This window comes from Nuphar pumila, chromosome 4 (assembly GCF_984573655.1).
Source record: "Nuphar pumila chromosome 4, dmNupPumi1.hap1.1, whole genome shotgun sequence".
In the NCBI taxonomy this organism is placed as follows: Eukaryota; Viridiplantae; Streptophyta; class Magnoliopsida; order Nymphaeales; family Nymphaeaceae; genus Nuphar; species Nuphar pumila.
The window spans coordinates 58,310,483-58,328,011 of NC_143252.1; positions in this window are offsets into that span (position 1 = coordinate 58,310,483).

Below are 17,529 nucleotides of genomic sequence, written 5' to 3' on the forward strand. Positions count from 1 at the left end.
CTTATCGATGTTTTTTTTATATATGTATTTTTTTTATATATGTATTTTTTTCAACTTGCTTCAACCTGGTCTATAATATTAACTCTTCGACTCTGATCTCTCCTTTTTGTCAATGACAAAGGAGGAGAGAAAACTTACCTCTCCTATGTAGGAGAAAAACGTTTAACACTTTATCTCATACACATGAAGTATACACAAACTTTTTTATGTTAATTCTGGTGTTTTTTATGGTTACCATTTCTATGCATTTTTTATTTCTGATATCATATTTAAATCATCATAATATATATGGCTTAGTGACAGGGGGAGCATATATTGTCATCATCAAAAAGGGGGAGAAGGTTGAGAAACTATGTTTTGATGATACATGATAAATATGATATGCTTTCATGATGCATATATATGATACATGATAAATACATGATATGCTTTCATGAGATATGATAAATATGATATGCTTTCATATGTGAAACTGAATATGTTATATTATGACTGGATATGATGTGCTATGTATTTAACGAGTATTTGATGAAAGGTTATTTCACTTAATAAGAGTGAAGACAACTTGATCAAGTGCAACTATTTGATGCAATCATACTACTTTGAAGAAAAAGCTTGATGGGCCATACATTCATAAAGATTATCCAAGAAGATCGGCTACCTCAAGATGAAGATTTTCTTCTTCTTTAGAGTCATATGTAACAGAACCTTCAGAAGCATGCATATTTCATATTAGACTATATGCTTTGAAATCATACAAGCCATTTATTTACAAAAAGTTAAGCTTTCATAAAAGGATACGTTATGTATATTGTAGCATTATAAAAACACCTTTTTGAAACAAATGATTGTACTTTCTTACAAGCATTTATGAAAAAGTCATTTTGACAAGATATAATAGCTCATGATTTCAAAAGCATTAATTATACCTTCTAACATGCATTTATGAAAAAGACATTTTGACAAGATATAATATCTCATGATTTCAAAAGCATTAATTGTACCTTCTAACATGCATTTATGAAAAAGACAACTTGAAAAGATATAAAAGCTAATGATTTCAAATATGAAAGAAAAAGACAAAATGAATTAATTCATAATACACAAACATTTACGTAAGAAATTTTGGTGCATAATACATAAGCATTTATGTAAGAAAAGACAAAATATGAAAAGATGTATTGGTTCATAATACATAAGCATTTATGTAAGAAAAGACAAAATGTGAAAAGATGTATTGGTTCATAATACATAAGCATTTATGTAAGAAAAGACAAAATGTGAAAAGATGTATTGGTTCATAATACATAAGCATTTATGTAAGAAAAGACAAAATGCATTAGTTCATAATACACAAATTTTTACGTAAGAAATTTTTGTTCATAATACATAAACATTTATGTAAGAAAAGACAAATTATGAAAAGATAATACACAAGCATTTATTTGAGAAATGACTATTTGTAATATAAGTATTACTCAAGCATTTAGTGTACTTCACAACCATTCATTTTAGAATTGACGATTTGAGAAAACAAATATTATTTTATTAAAATAAGAAATGACCATTTCTTTCTGTAAGCATTAAATGCCACCTCAAAAAGCATTTGAGAAATGACTATTTATTTTTAAATAAATCCCATACTCAAGAATGTCGACTTACTTAAAGTCATCATTCCTTCTGTAAACATTAAATGTTATTCCAAAAAGCTTTTAAGAAATGACCATTTATAAATAAAGTACTCAACAAACATTTATCACACTTACATACATTTATTATAAGTGACGACTTGTAAGAAAAATATTAATATACTAATATTCATTAAATTGAGTAAAAACAAAATTACATGATAGAATATATTCCAACGTTCAATGTACTACAAACCATTAAATTGAGTAAAGACAAAACTACATGATAAACTACACTTCAACGTTCAAAAATACTACAGAACATTTATTATGAGAAAAGACCTAATACAAAGAATAACTCATTTAAAATACACCAACGAATAGTGTACTCCAAAAATGCTTCGTATGGAAAAAAGACTTTTTGAAAAAGCAATATAGTACACTTATCTTTTTCACACTAAGTTATTTTTGAAATGACCTGACTTCTCATATCCCAAAAAGACAATCATTTCAAAAAGACAACGACTAGTTTTCTAAAGACTATATATATACAAACACAACAGTGTGAAAAGACAAGCAAGCTTTCAACGAGAAAAATTTCTGCTTGACACTCTGAGAAAAGAGCTTAGAAAAAGAAAGAGAAAAAGAAAGAGAAAAAGTCAAGAAAAGCTCTCAGAAAAATACAAGAGTGTGTAAGAAAAGAAAAAGATCATTCTGAGAATCTTCATACGTGCATTCATACTCTGCATATCATTCTGAAGGTTCTATAGGAAAGTGTTGTAACTTTCTAATCTCTGTTGTATCCCTTCTCTGTTGAGAGAAGTAGACCTCTGTGAAAGAGGGTGCTTTTCCTTCTCTGTTGAGAGAAGTAGACCTCTGAGGAAGAGGGTGTTTCCCTTCTCTGTTGAGAGAAGTAGACCTTTGAGGAAGCGGGTGTTTCCCTTCTCTGTTGAGAGAAGTAGACCTCTGAGGAAGAGGGTGTTGTACTATTTATCCGGTGACTCGGATGTTATAGTGGAAGGCTCAAGTGTTTTACTTGGGGACTGGATGTAGGTCAGTAACTCGGCCGAACCATTATAAATCTTGTGTTTATTGTGTTGTGCCTTATTGCCTTATTTTTTATCTTATCGATCTGCATCGTATTTCACTATTCACCCCCCCTCTAGTGGAATTTCACATTGCTGTAGGTTCTTTTGCCTTTATCCTAGGCTTGTAAGTCTTTGACTGCACGAGCTATTTCTCTCTATTGTTCATGCATTGGATCCTCTGCTATGGTATGGATCTTGGCTTTGCTTGCTGACTCGTGTCCCTCACTGATTTTCTTGGGCCGATACAAGGGGTTGTGGAAATATGCCGGCTACTCTTCCTCTAAGTCTTCCTCTACTGACTCTAAAGTGTTGTCATACTGAATTTGCTTTTTGCTGACTTTTCCCTTGGTTTTACTTTTGGAAGATATTTTCTTCGGGTTCTTCTCAGTCTGTTCAAACATCATTTTGGCCATCACCCTCCGGAATAGCTTGTATGTGGCCGGATTAATATCGCTTTCTGCTTCTTGGCCTTGCTGCTTGGATGAGCTGATGGAGTTCATTTCCTCTACTTCACTGTCGCTTTGCTGTGGAACTGTCTCCTTTCCAGTCCTTGTCCGAACCATGATGAAATGTCAATGTTTTCTGGAGGATAAAATGGAATATTTAGAAAAAAATTTGGAGGAAATTATGATAAAGTAAGAAGTCAAATTTGACAAAAGATATCCCATTACTAGGGATTGGGTCATCACAGAAAATTGCGACAATCACATTGTTTCTCTGTGAGAAAGAATAAACAATGTAGAATATGAACAAATGCTATTTTGAGAAGGATATCTCTCGACAAAAGAGACTTTATTGCGAAGAAGGTAAAAGAATTCTTGGAATAGAATCACAAGATACATTGGAAAGATAGGAGGAAAAAGAATTTTGAAAATAGATGACAAGGATTTTAAAATTTTGAAAAATTGCAAGCAGAATCAAAAGAATTGAAGAAATTAGAAGAAGAAAAAGAAAAATACACCTGAACTTTTGAAAACAAAGAAGAAATTTTGAATAATATACCAGGGTCTTTGGAAAATATAAGGAAATATAATAAATATCGCAGAATCACAAATAGACAAACAAGGATGCACAAACAACACTCCCTAAACCTGACTCTAAATGCAATATTTGAAATGGCTTGTAGAACCTTAATCCTAACTCTATGGTTCAGATCATCTGATTCCAATTAAGGTATGCCGATATACCCAAGCCGAAGCTTGAAGTACGTGGCATAGAATATCTCTCCGGTTCTAAGATAATGGCTTCCCAACATCCTTGAGCACCTACCAATATACCTCAGACTATGGCCCTTAGGTACGTGGTAGGGGGGCGCTAACCCAAATAAGTGGTCCAGTTGTGAGGCTCTCTCCCGAACTATGGTTCAGTGAGACAGCCCAGCAACGTGAAGACCGGGACAATATAGGTAGGGATGTTTTCAAAAAACATGCTCAACATGCAATAAAATGAGAAAGCTCTAATGCAAGTCCTAAAAAAATAAAATTTAAATGAAGAGAAGCATACACTTGCATACATTGTTTGCATTCAATCCCTAGAATTGAGGAGAGTTGTATTTCAGACCTAAGTCTAAGTGAACATAGAATAATCCCCTCAATATGGTCCTACCAAACCATACTTAGATCCTATATGTGATGATGTCAGCTTGGGACAGAGTCTAGGCTCCTAAGGTTTGCATGGAAATGAAGCTGACATTTATAGAATAAAGACTTAGATAATATCAAAGTAAAGCAAAGGCACAAATTCGACCGGACGAAGATGGGCCCCATCACGGTCGCCAACTTCTGTGATCATGGAAATTTTTTCATCTTGTTCCTATTTTCCTTCTCTTCGCCTTTCTATCCTCTATTCCCTTTTTGAGGGGGGAATAAAAGATATAAAAGAAAAGGAAGAAGAGAGAAGAACTCTTTTGCAAGGTCTCATCTGACCAAAATTTCAAAAATTGTTAAAAATTACTCGCCTCCATTTTGAAAATCTGTGAGAAAAATGGAGAGACAGGATTCGCTCGTCGGTACGAGGTTCGACTGTTCCTAGCGCCTTTACCAAAGGTAATCAAACCAAGGATCGAATTTATGCCTTTTTGCTTTGCTAAAATATCATCTAAGAATTTATTCTAAGTCTAAATGCACAGAGAATCATGTTTGTGTGAATGCAAAGATGTATGCTCTTTTGAGAAAATGATTTTGTAAATTTCCAAGTATTTTTTAGATGAACTTGATAATGGAGTGAAGAAATGGTTTTTAAAAGTTGAATCTAACTTAGAACTTTGAGATAGATCTTGGGAAGATATTTGGAGTTTTAAGTTTTCAAATAATCAGAGTTGGAGAAATAAATTTTGATTTTAATGAAGAAAAGGGGAATTTTAAAACTGAGATAGAAAAAGAAAAGTCAAAATGGATTTTGAATTTGAATTTTGAAGTAGAGATGCAATTTGAAATGGAATGGAATTCCAGATTTAAAGTTTGAAATCAGGATGAAATTTGGATTTGAGAAATCTAAATGAAATTTTGAAAATAGAATTGGGTTTGAGAAATCCAGATGGGATTTGAAAAAGGAATTTGGTTTTTGGAATCTGAAAATCAAGATAGACTTGGATTTGAAATCAGGCATCCTAAATGGATTTCGATCCGAAATCTGAGATCCAAGATGGAGTTAGATCTGGGATCTGGAATCCAAGATGGGATTGGTTTTTGAAGATCTGAATCCAATATGGATTTGGGTTCTAAATTTAGAACCTAAAGTGGGATTTGGATTTTTGAATATCCAAAATGGGACTTTTGAAGATGGATATGGGTTTTGAAATCCCAGATTGAATTTAAAACTTAAAAAAAAATCAAATTTTTGAGATTCAGAATCAATCTCAAAACTTTGATTTTGAATTTTGAGAGTCAAGGCTCAATGGAAAATAAAGGATGAACTTGATTTAAAACTGGAGTTTTGGAATTCAGAAGATGAATCAGAAATTTCAAAGTTAAATTGAACTTTGAAATTAAATTTGAGATGTTAATTTGAATGTGAAATTGAATCATGGAAAGAAAGAATGAATTTGAATTTTCAAAGTTGATTTGATCCTTGAAATTGGATTTTGAATGGAGAATAGAAAGTTGAATTTTGAATTTATAAATAAGAATTTGATGATTAATTTGAAGAATGAAGAAGACATTTGAAGAATTATCTCAAAATTACTTGGATTTTGAAATTTTGAAAATATGATGCAATTCTATCCTAAATGATGGAATGAATTGAAGAATTTGAAATTGGATTTGAAAAGCATATTTCATTCTTTAAATGAATTGAAATAAGATTGACGATATAATACCTTCCTGACTATGGTCATTGAGTGTATTATATAATAATCTATATTTAAATTCACATAAAGAATAAAACATATTCTGATGCATTTATAGAGTTTAAAATGAAATTAACTCTCAATATATCCTGACTATGGCCATTGATATATATTTTGAGTTAATTTTAAGTTAAACTCTAATAAAGGAGGAAAATATTTTAGAAAACATGATGATTTTTAAAAAAGGATCCAGTGTGAATCTAGTGTTATTCTATAAAAGATGAAAACCATAAGTTTTTGTTCACACCTTGACTATGACCATTGATGCAAATCATTAACTTATGGCTTAATCACCTTTTATAAAATAGTGCACGCATCATTTGTGTTTCCATTTGTGAAATTTTGCAATAAAGGAGGAAAATGATATGGAAAACAAGCAATTTCTAAGATATGTGCATGCTCATATATTCTATCTAAAAGCTGGAATGGTAACATTCTCATTAATGTTTAACTATTACATCATTGACCGAAAATACAAAAAAATGATATCTCTCTACATATTTCCTGCAAAAACTGAATTGATATGAAACCAGATGCAAAAGATGGGAGATAATAGGAGATGTCATATCAAAATTCAAACGACCCTATATATATTATACTGGAGAGGAAGATATGATGATAATATAGAAATGTCAAATAGAAGGATACGCAAAAGCAAAAATTGAGAAGTATTAAATGTAAATGCACTATCAATATACAAATATAAATTGTAAAGAAGATGAAAGTATGGGTGCAATAGTGATGGTATGGATGAGGTGTGGCTATTGTATTGGTGAATGTGAGGTGGTGCAGAGAAAAATATGATGGTGTTAGTGAGATAAACATGAAGAAGACAAGTACCATGGTAGGTGCCAATACTGGAATGGATGCACCAGTGACTCAAATGAGGAGGAGGAGGATTACACTGTGAAACATTAAATGGAAATAGAGAGGGCTAGTGGTGTTGCTATGAAGCTGAGAGTAAGGCTTGAAGGTATACAACAGATGGGACACAGTGCGGTGTATATAGTGAGGTGATGGTAGTGATAAGCATGGTATGCTGTTGTGAAGAATGTGACCATAGATGCAGTTGTGGTATGAATGTGCAATCAGTGCTGAAGACTGTGAAGAGAGTACAGTCCGTGAAGGGTGAAAGTGAGGTGCAATGGAGGTTGAGTGTGGAGATGAAGTGAAGCATTATGCAAAAAGCAAGTGCTGAGATGCTACAAGCTGTATAAGTGAGGGGGTACTGTGTTGTGTAGATTTTAGCTATCTGAACTATAGCAAACAAACAACATATATAAACAGGCTAAAACTAACTGATGCTAAAAATACGATGACAATACACGTATCTTGCTAAACCTAAATCTGGGTTAAAAGGCTAATGTAATAATTTATAAGACATAACCCACCTAATATAATGAACTAATTAATGAACCAAAATACTGAATGGAGGGGGAAAGAGATTCCTGTACTAAACATTACCCTTAACAAGCATAACCCCTTTTTGCTGTAGACTAGTTTCACACAGCTCGTGTTCACTTTCAAATATTAATAGCTTGATGTGTTTACACAGTAATGCAAGGGAATGATATAAGGCCATGATGGGATTACAGGGATAAGCTCTGTGAGTGAGTTCATTGGCTATATCTGGAAATGGCAGCCCACAGATGGAGTGGATGCATGATAAATGTTCATCCTGTCAATTTCAGAGACAAATGACCTTAGCTCATTTCCTGACAGGTCAATTTCAAATTCTCTCAAAAGATTAATCCAAATGGCCACGGTAATCAATATATGACAAATATGATATTGCTATTAACGTATTGCTAACCCAGAGAAAATGCAATGGATTACAAAACTCCATCTGCGGGCAAATAGTAAAACTATACATGACAGGAAACGATGTTAAAAAGATTTAATCAGGATAAAGCTGCAGAAAGTTTAACAACTAATGCTTACACGGAATCATAATGAAACCAAAGTGATAAACTACCTCAAAAGGGAAAATGAGAGATAACCAAGATGGTGGAATGGGTGCACAGTGGTGTCTAAGATGCAACATGATGGAATATAATGGGGTTGTGAGATTATTAGGAATGGAAGGTGAATAGTATTATTTGCAGAAAATCACAAGTAATGGTAGAGAGGATGATACTTGTGTCACCTGGTGGCGGTTTGCCTTTGTAGCTTTACCAGGGCATTCAGACCCCTTAGAAATAATATCTTCTCATGACATCTTCAGTTTTAGAGGTACCTGTGTTGTCACTCTTCTGAAAATCCATGGATCCATTACGTTCCAGCAAGGTAACATTGGAAAAATTAACCTGTCACAGGATTAACAAAGTTTAGAGGTGAGAATTTCAAATCTATAAAAAACTTCAGAAATCTGTGAGAACCCCTACAAAAACCCATCTCTATTGAGTCTAACCAAGCCCTTCAGTCACCTCGCCAAGGTATGCAAACTTTAGATATCTTTTATGATCCATGTTGAAAATGACCTCCATTCATCCGATGACCCAATGTACTTTGGCAATGGCTGGGACTCTAGAGATGGAGGGTCTGTCATTTCATACAACAAGAGGAAACAAAATGCAGTTCACACGTAAGAGCACAAACAGCTACAGGAGTATAGGATTCAAATGCAGCCACTGGTCCTACATCTTTTGCTCAGTTTGATTTCTAACATTTGTTCATTTCTCATTAACTATCTATTGATCTTTAGAAACTGAATCCTCATAATGGGCGTCATCTCTCTTAGACAAATTGTCACTTTCCATTGCTATAGAACTGGTTGCTGCTAAGGAGGAAGATGGCGGCTGAGGGTGGCTTTTCATCAGAGACTGGTGGTATGGAAAGCGACGCAACAGGTATCATACATGGTGAATGCTTGAAAGAGCAAAACAATGTAGGGGAATGCAAAATAACTAATGGAGAGAATCTAAATTAAGCTCTATTTAGACGTTTCCTGTACAATGCACTTTTTAATGCAGGGAAGATATTTAAATAGTGAAAGTATGAAGCTAAATCAAACCAATATTGCTGAATCGAAACAATGTTGCTGAGCATCCAGATTGTTTTTATGCACATAACAAAAGGAAAAGAGGTTCAAATATTATCATTCAGAAGCTTAAAAGAAACCTGGTGTTGGCTGAATGGGCATAAGGCAATGGAGCAGACAGAGCATGAAATTAAATACACATCAGAAATCAGATGGAAACAAAATATCAAACTAAAAAAAAAACTCAGATACAACGAACCATTAAATGCAAAAGAATGAAATACAACATTGTGAACAAAATGAATAAAATGTAACTAAAAGATCAGTCGAACGTAATAGAAAATCAGATATAAACGGGAAATCGACATATAATGGACAATCTAAGCATTTGAAAGCAAATGCAATTTACAGGAATGATGTTAAGATGAAAATTAAACCTAGAAAGAAAAGATCAGACGCGAACAAAAATTAACAATGACAAACAAAAAAAAATCTCAATGTATAGGGTGACAAAGGAAGCATCGATATCTGCAAAACCACTGAAATTCAATAATGAAAAGAAGATAAAACAAAAGGAGAGAGAAAAAGAAAAGAAGAAGGAAAAAAATGTGGGAGTGAGACCATTCCGTCAATGTCGCAATGGGTGGGTCGATTCTGCTATATGCAGGTCGATTCCACCCACTTTGCATTGTAATAAGAGAAAAGAAATGAAGAAAATGAAAGAAATTAGAACAGCGAAATGTTGAAGATAAAGGCATAGGAATATTTGTAGGAAAGAAGAAGCCGATGGCTACTTACCTATAGCATGGCTTCAAGATTGGCTTGATTGGAAGAAGAAAGAGGGAAGTGTTTGTTTACCTGTGGCTTTCCTTGAACACAATCAACCTGTGATTCTGTTGGAACCCTGGATTTATAAGGCAATAGGATGGGGCATCAGTTGTAGGATTGATCTTCTTCGGTTGATGGGGAAGAGAGCCCTAAAGAAAAGAAGTAGGAAGAAGAAAGAGGGGAATCAAGACTCCTTTTGTTGCTAAAGAGGAAAATACCAGTGAAATAAGAAGGAGAAGGAGAGGAGATCCCATCGTATATGCAAAAGGGTGGAGGGGTGAAAAACGGTCCTGCTGTAGGGTTTCCTAGAAGAGGGGTGCGGTGGTGAAGAAGCGGTGCCCTAGGGGTTCCCTCGATGTTGGCTTATATAGAAAATGGGAAGAAGAATCTAGAAAGGTCGAGGGTGCTCGAGAGTGACAGAAAGTGAGAGCGAGAGCAGCTGTTCTGGCCATCTGATCTCTTGCAACGCGTTTTCAAAGAGAAACCCTAAAAAACGTTTTGCAATGGGGCCCTTTTGATCATGTTTCATGAATTAATTAGGATTAATTTAGTATTTATTTCAATTCTGCTCATTTTCAGTAGTTCTCTGTTTTTGTTAGTCCGTCCACATGTCATTTCATGCATGTACTTTTTATTACAAATTCCGAAAAAATCATGAAATGCGCCCTTAGTTGTCCCTAAAAATGTGTAAAAAATTCGGAAGCATTTGAATTAGTTTACTATGGTAAACGTTCAAAAAGGTAAGGTGGGTTTTACTACTCAGGATGCATTTTAAAATATTTTTTCCGACTTGTAAAATCGAGATCTCTCTCATGGGAGATCCAATTTTCGATCTGAAAGATGTTTTGAACTTGGGAGGATGTCTAGTGTTTAACCTGATTTTATCATATTTTTATGATTTTTTTTAATATCTGACAAAATCCGAGAGTTCGGGACACGTGTCAGAGCCTGATTTGGGTCTCTAAGATTTTGGATCGACTTAGGTCGACGGGTTATCTTTGGATATTGATCCAAATCCAATTCTGTAAAAGTGACTATTATGTACGAGGTGTCCTCTGTTTTCATCTGAAAGCCTGTGTTTTTTAGAATAGTTGTGATACCTGTTTCGGATTTTTCTTGTTTGTCCTCTGTTTTGTCACATTTGTCTGTCCTGTTGATTTAGGCAGAAACAATTATATTTTTATCTGTATTTATGTTGATCAAACGCCAAAGTCATGAACATGAAAGTTGTCCATATAGTTGTCTTGAGTATCTTTGTTAAATATTAGAAATTTCCATGTCCGTTTTTTATTTTTTTAGCATTTTACATCAGATTAGGGTGATTTTTACCTCTGTCAGAACTAAATCCCTGTTACTGAACTCACCATGGCTCAAATCATGAGGCTGTAAAAACCAAAAATGTTCCATTTCGGGTCCTTTAGCAGTCTGCAAAATATCAGAAGTTTTCATGTTGTAAATCTTGCATTATCATGTTAAGCATTGCATTTGGTTCGGATCCATAGGCAAAATCCACCATTTTTAGGATTTTCTTCAAATTTTAGCATTTAAATCATATCATTTCGTGAATTTTAGCATTCTAGGCTGTTTATCAGAGTAGGTAGATGCTTCATACTGAATTTGGTGTAATTTGGAATCCATTTGAGGTTCGGTTTAGCCATAATATCAAAACAGGGCCCCGTAGGACCCGGATCCAAGCGAAAAACAAGCGAAATTCGTTATTTTGGATAAAGTGCAAAATGTCAAATTCTGATTTTACAGTCTTAATGTGTTTAGCATCATGTCATCATGTCTTACTGCATTTCATCATCATTTGAGTCAATTTGAATTTCAAAATCTCAATTTTATCAAAATTTCCTTCAAAAACCCTGATTTTAATGGTATAACTTTAATTTTAGGGGTATTTTGGTCATTTTGACCAAAATTCCGAATTTCAAACTATTTTCCACCAAATTTCCTGCATTTACATCATTTCAAATATCAAGGAAGCATGAGATTAGGGTTTATGTCCAATTAAATCCAATAATTTCAGAATATTATTGGAAAATCTTGGAAAAACCCACATATTTGAGCTAACCCCATTTCAAGATCTGGCAGGGACATTCAAAAGAAGGAGCTGAAGTCTTCAAGTTGTTTTTATTTCATTTATTTAGTGATGTAATAATGTAAATTTTGGAATAAGATTTTAATTTTCTGCTTAGACTAGGATGCATATCATATAGTTTAAATTTATGCAATATCCTGCTTATATGATTCATGCATTTTTATTTCAAAAGCACTATGGATGTACACGAATGGCACGTGCACCAACTCTTAGGGAGTTGATGAACTCGGTGGAGTCCATATTTACGGCCCTAGTCGGAATATGGACGAGACCCAGATCCATCATCTTTCTACTAGTCACATTGAGCCTACACTCTTAGGCTATCTTAAAATGCACATCATATTTCCAAAGTTTGCAAAATATTGTGCATTAAATCAATTAAACTCTGAACATATTCATGGCCACAGTCAGGATATGCGAAGGATTTATTTTGACTTAATACACATTTTCCAACAAATTTCTTAGAAAGTGTTCTAAAATGCATTCATTCACTCATATCATTTGCATCATGAAATCATTGGTTTTCTCAGGATTTTCACAAGAAAATTTCATTCTCAAGAAATCAATTTCTCAAGAAACTCTGAGGATTTTCCAAAATCGGTTTTCCCAAGTCAAATATTTACAGTTTTCCATGGAAACCAGTCTCTCAAGAAACTTCTAAGTTGGATTTCCAAAATCAAAAGTTTTCCCTCGATTTTCCCTGGGAAATGTTATTTTCTTAAGATTTTCAAAAAAGAGTTTCCCAATCTTTCTCAATAATCAAAAATCAATTTTCAATGGGGTTTAAGGCTAAGATTCCCAGGATTTCAATTTCCCAAGTTCAGTTTTCCTTCTCAAATGAGTTTTCCTACAAATTTTCCATCATTTTCTAAGAAAATCCTCAAAGTCCGAGTTTTCCTGAGAAGTGTTTCCCTTTTTCAAATGTTCACCTTTTTCTCAAGAATCACTTCTATTTTCCCAAGATTTTCAACTATTTCTAATTTTCCCAAATCTTTGTGAACTTTTTCATGATTTCAAAAACCACTTTCATCTGAGTTTCCTGAGAAATTGACCTTTTCCCTGAGAAATGTCTTTCAACTCCAAATATTTTCCAAGCATACATCATGTTTTCCTACTTCCATTTTCCAAAATCTCATAAGCACATGCCTGAATTCTTTGTGCATTTAGGATAGAACACAATTTTGATGATTTAACTAAGTCAAGCACAATTTTGGTCCTTGGTTCGATTACCCCTGTTAAAGGCGGCATGAACGGTCGAACCTCGTACCGACAGGTCGAGCCCCATCCCATGGATTTTCCCGCAATTTTAAAAACGGAGGCGAGTATTTCAAAACAATTTCCAAAACCCGGTCAAGTTTGAATCGCGAAAGCGTTTCCCTCTCTCTCTTCCGCAAGGAAGGGAAGACGGGGAAAAATTTCGCGACGATAACAACCCCACGGCGATGCACTGTTTCTGATAAACCCTTGCTCCATCAACTCTTCCAACTGACGCTTCAGTTCTTCGAGTTCTGTCGGAGCCATATGATACGGTGCCTTTGAAATTGGAGTCGTTCCGGGTAACAACTCAATGCAAAACTCGATCTCACGCTTCGGAGGTAATCGAGGCAGTTCCTCGGGAAACACATCGGGGAACTCCCGAACTACTTCAAGATCCTCGGTAGGGGTCAATACCAGGTCAACTGGGGCGATACTGACCAAGAAAGCAGTACCCCCATTCCGCAGATATTTCTGAACCTTAAACGACGAAATCATACGACTGTCTCGAATAGGTCGCGCGAGACTGATCTCCAAAACTAGACGATCAGGAGGGTGCAACACCACCTTGCTTTCTCTACACAGAACTTGAGCATTATACTCAAACAACCAATCCATGCCTAGAATGACATCAAACTCTGTCATGTCTAGCATGATCAAGTCGGCTGGAAAGTTTTGACTTGCTACCGACACTTCTACGCTCGGGATGTACAAAGTACACAAGGATTGATCGCCAGTCGGTGTACGAACTTCCAACGGATAATTCAATAACACAGCAGACATAGGCAAAGAACTAGCAAATCTCGAAGCTATGAAAGAATGTGAGGCACCACAGTCAAACAAGGTAAAAGCTGCATGACCAGCGACTGGAATAGTACCTTGGACCAACTCTCCCTTGGTCACTTGCTCGATAGTGGTTGCGTAGGCACGCCCTGCCACCGTTCTCTGGTTACCCGTCTTCTGCTGGAAAGATTGTTGTGGCGGGTACGACTGCTGCTGCTGCGGCTGCTGCTGCGGCTGCTGCTGCTGCTGAGGAAGTCGCTGAGGTGCTGGCTGCAACGTTCCTGGCGTGTTCCTCCTTAGATCATCGGACTGCTTCTTCCGACAATCCTTGATGTAGTGGCCCATCTTGCCACAATAGATGCATCCTCCGAGGTCCCGTGGACACGGTCAGCCAGGATGATCCATTCGACATTTTGGGCAACCCGATGCTGCCACCATCTGTCTCTGCTGCTGCTGAGGCTGGCGATTCTGTCGCTGCCGGTTGTTGTTGTTGCAGTTCTTCTTTGCTGGCGAGGCAGACTTCTTTCCACCCGAATTCTGCTGAAATAAACGTTTCTTAGGCCAACTCTTTTGGCCTTGCTTCTGGTTTCCTTTGGACTGCGGGATCTTTTGGGATTCGGTCCATTCCTGCTCCAGAAGTGTAGCCGTCTCCAGAGCTTCCTCTAGAGTCAAGGGAGCACGCGTGAACACTCTCAGACGTAGGGCTAACTTCAATCCACGAGCAAACTTCATCGCCCGTTCCTTCTCGGTCACGTACACATGAGGGCAGAAGCGCTCCAGGCTTCTGAACTTCGTGATGTAGTCCGCCAAAGTAAAGTTCCCCTGCTGAAGGTCGAGGAACTCCTGCATCTTTTGGCTGCGCTCGTGGGTCGAGAAGTAGGCCGCGTAGAAATCCTCTACGAACTGCTCCCACGTGACTGCACCGCCTACGAACTTAACATCCAAACGTGGTCGCCCACCACCTCTTGGCATCCTTCCGGAGCCGATACGTGCTGAAATCCACCTTTCTGTCGTCACTGACCTGCAACACCCGAAAGATCCATTCGATCTCTCGTATCTAGTCCTCGGCCGCCTCGGGTGAGGACTTTCCGTCGAAGGAGGGAGGGTTCATAGCCATGAACTGCTTGTAGGGCACGGCTGTCGCTAGAACTGGAGAGGGAGTAGGAACCGGAGTCTCTCGCTCCTGAGAGGTCCGCATGTTCTCTCCCATAGCGCGCATGGCCTCAGCCTGCCTGCCCACAACCTTGGCTAGGTTGCTCACGGTGTCCATGATACGATCGCAACGCTCACGCCAAGCCATCTTAAACAAAAAGAAGACACGTATAAGCGATGAGACAAGTCAAAGCATAATTTCATTACTTAAAAAGCAGATGCATACATATATTCAGTACAAGCCAAAATTACCCTCCATAACAGGGTTACCATACATAAACCTCCGCAGCAAAAGCAAAAACAAAGCAAGTCTACAAAATGAACACTGACTCAGTGTTCTAACCACACATGTTCACATATGAACAAACACAATCACCGCTGCCTACGAGTGTAGTAGTTGCGGTAGGTGTTCCGATTCCCGTATCGTCTCTGCATCAGACGAGGAGGAGAAGGTGTGAACACCCCAAATTTTTCAAAATCTTTTAAATATTCCCTTATTTCCTCTAAATTCATTTTTTGAGCAAATGAGTCATTTTTAAATCTAAATTCCAGTTCATTTCTCAAGATTTATTGAAATTAGATTCATTTTATATGTTTAAATTGATTTCAGATCTGGATCCATTGTCCAGATCCAAATATAAGTCTCATTATCCAAATTTTAAAATAAAATTTCAGAAAATACCAAAAATAATTTTAAAATAGCTCGGACAGTCCATCCGACATCCGTTTGGATCCATCACGTAGTATTTCTCGATTCGAGTTTCAAAAACTCGAACATTTTCTCAAAACTTGGGTCCAAAACCCCTTCTTCTGAAGAAATTTTCCCCAAAATGGCCTGAAATTCTCGAGAAAACATTTTTTTAAATATTTCTCAGAAAAAATATGAAAATTTAGTGTTTAAACTTTTTTTTCATAAAATCTTAGTTTTTCTATTACAAAAATACAAAAAAAAAATGAAAAATGTAAAAGAAACAAAAAAATTAGTTTTTGAAAAACCTCTTTGAAAACCATCATTTTGCAAAAACCATCTTTTTTGAAACACACTTTTGTTGAAAATCGAGCCCCTCTTTGTAAAATTTTAAAAATAAAAGGGGCCCATTGTAAAACTTCCTTTTAGGGTTTTCAAATGAGGAAGACAACGCCCCTCTCTTTCACTCTCGAAACCCTCAGCCGAGCCCTCCATGTCTCCTCTCCTCAAACCCTCTCTCTTCTTCATCCATCAGACCAACCACCCCCTTTCTCGGCCACCCATCACCAACAACCTCATCTCCAGCCTCCCATCTTCAACCGAACCACTTCCTTCTCCCCTATAAAGAAACCATATAAAGAAAACCCTAGGCACCCGTTATCACCCCTCCACCTTCTTCTCCTTCACGGACCCGTCTTCACCCCACCATTACCCCGTTCTCCTTCATGCATCGACCGCTCCTCACCTCCGCACATTCCTCCTTCTCGAGTGCCCCTTATTTTCCCCTTGTTTTTGTTATCTTGTTTGGAAGAATCGAAGCCATCCGATGTCCATAAGAAAGAATCATCTCCTGCGCAGTTGTATTGGACCTCTCTCGATCTCTCCCCACCAGCTGAAGGAAGTTGGCCCTCTCTACAAACATCCAGAGGGAATACCCCCTTTCCCATTCCTCTGTCGTCCCTTGTTATTGTGCAAAGAAAGCCAATCCTGCGATAGCAATATCCGAAGAAAGGACCCCTCCCATCTCAGCTATCGCCGATCTACAGTAAATAATCCCCTTTCTCCTTCTTCTTTGTTAAATTTCTCTGTATTGTTTCTCTTTTTCCTTTCTTCTCTTTGTTTTTTTTTTACTCCATTGACGCACCCTTTGGTTATGTTGGGTTGCTTATAGCAACACCAATTCTTCCCTCGTGCTACAACGAACGGAATCCACATTCCGATATATTTTGTTTTGTTTCTTTCTCCTCTGCGACGCGTTCCAATTTATAACTTATTTTTACTTCATTTCTGATGTTTTCCCTTTTTTTTATGTATGGTTGTTTTGTCGATGTTTTGATTTTCTGTTTTGCTCTGATTTCATGCCTAACTTCTTATTTTGGATGGCATTCTGATATCTCATCTTCTGATGACTCGACATTCAGCGTCTGTGTTATTACTATTTCTCATTTTACATTCTATTTGCAGCATTACGGTACAATATTTTTTTTTTCTTTGGATGCTCATGTTGCACAATCGGTTTCTGTCTATCATTACCTGAAAAGTGTGCATGCAGTAGAGGCTGGTCTGCTTCACAGGAAAATAAGATCATATAAATAGTCATGATTTTCTCTGATCCATGATTTGTGTTAAAAAAAAAAAAAGAAGATAAGTTTAATGGTCGTGAAATCTGAGGGGCTCCACT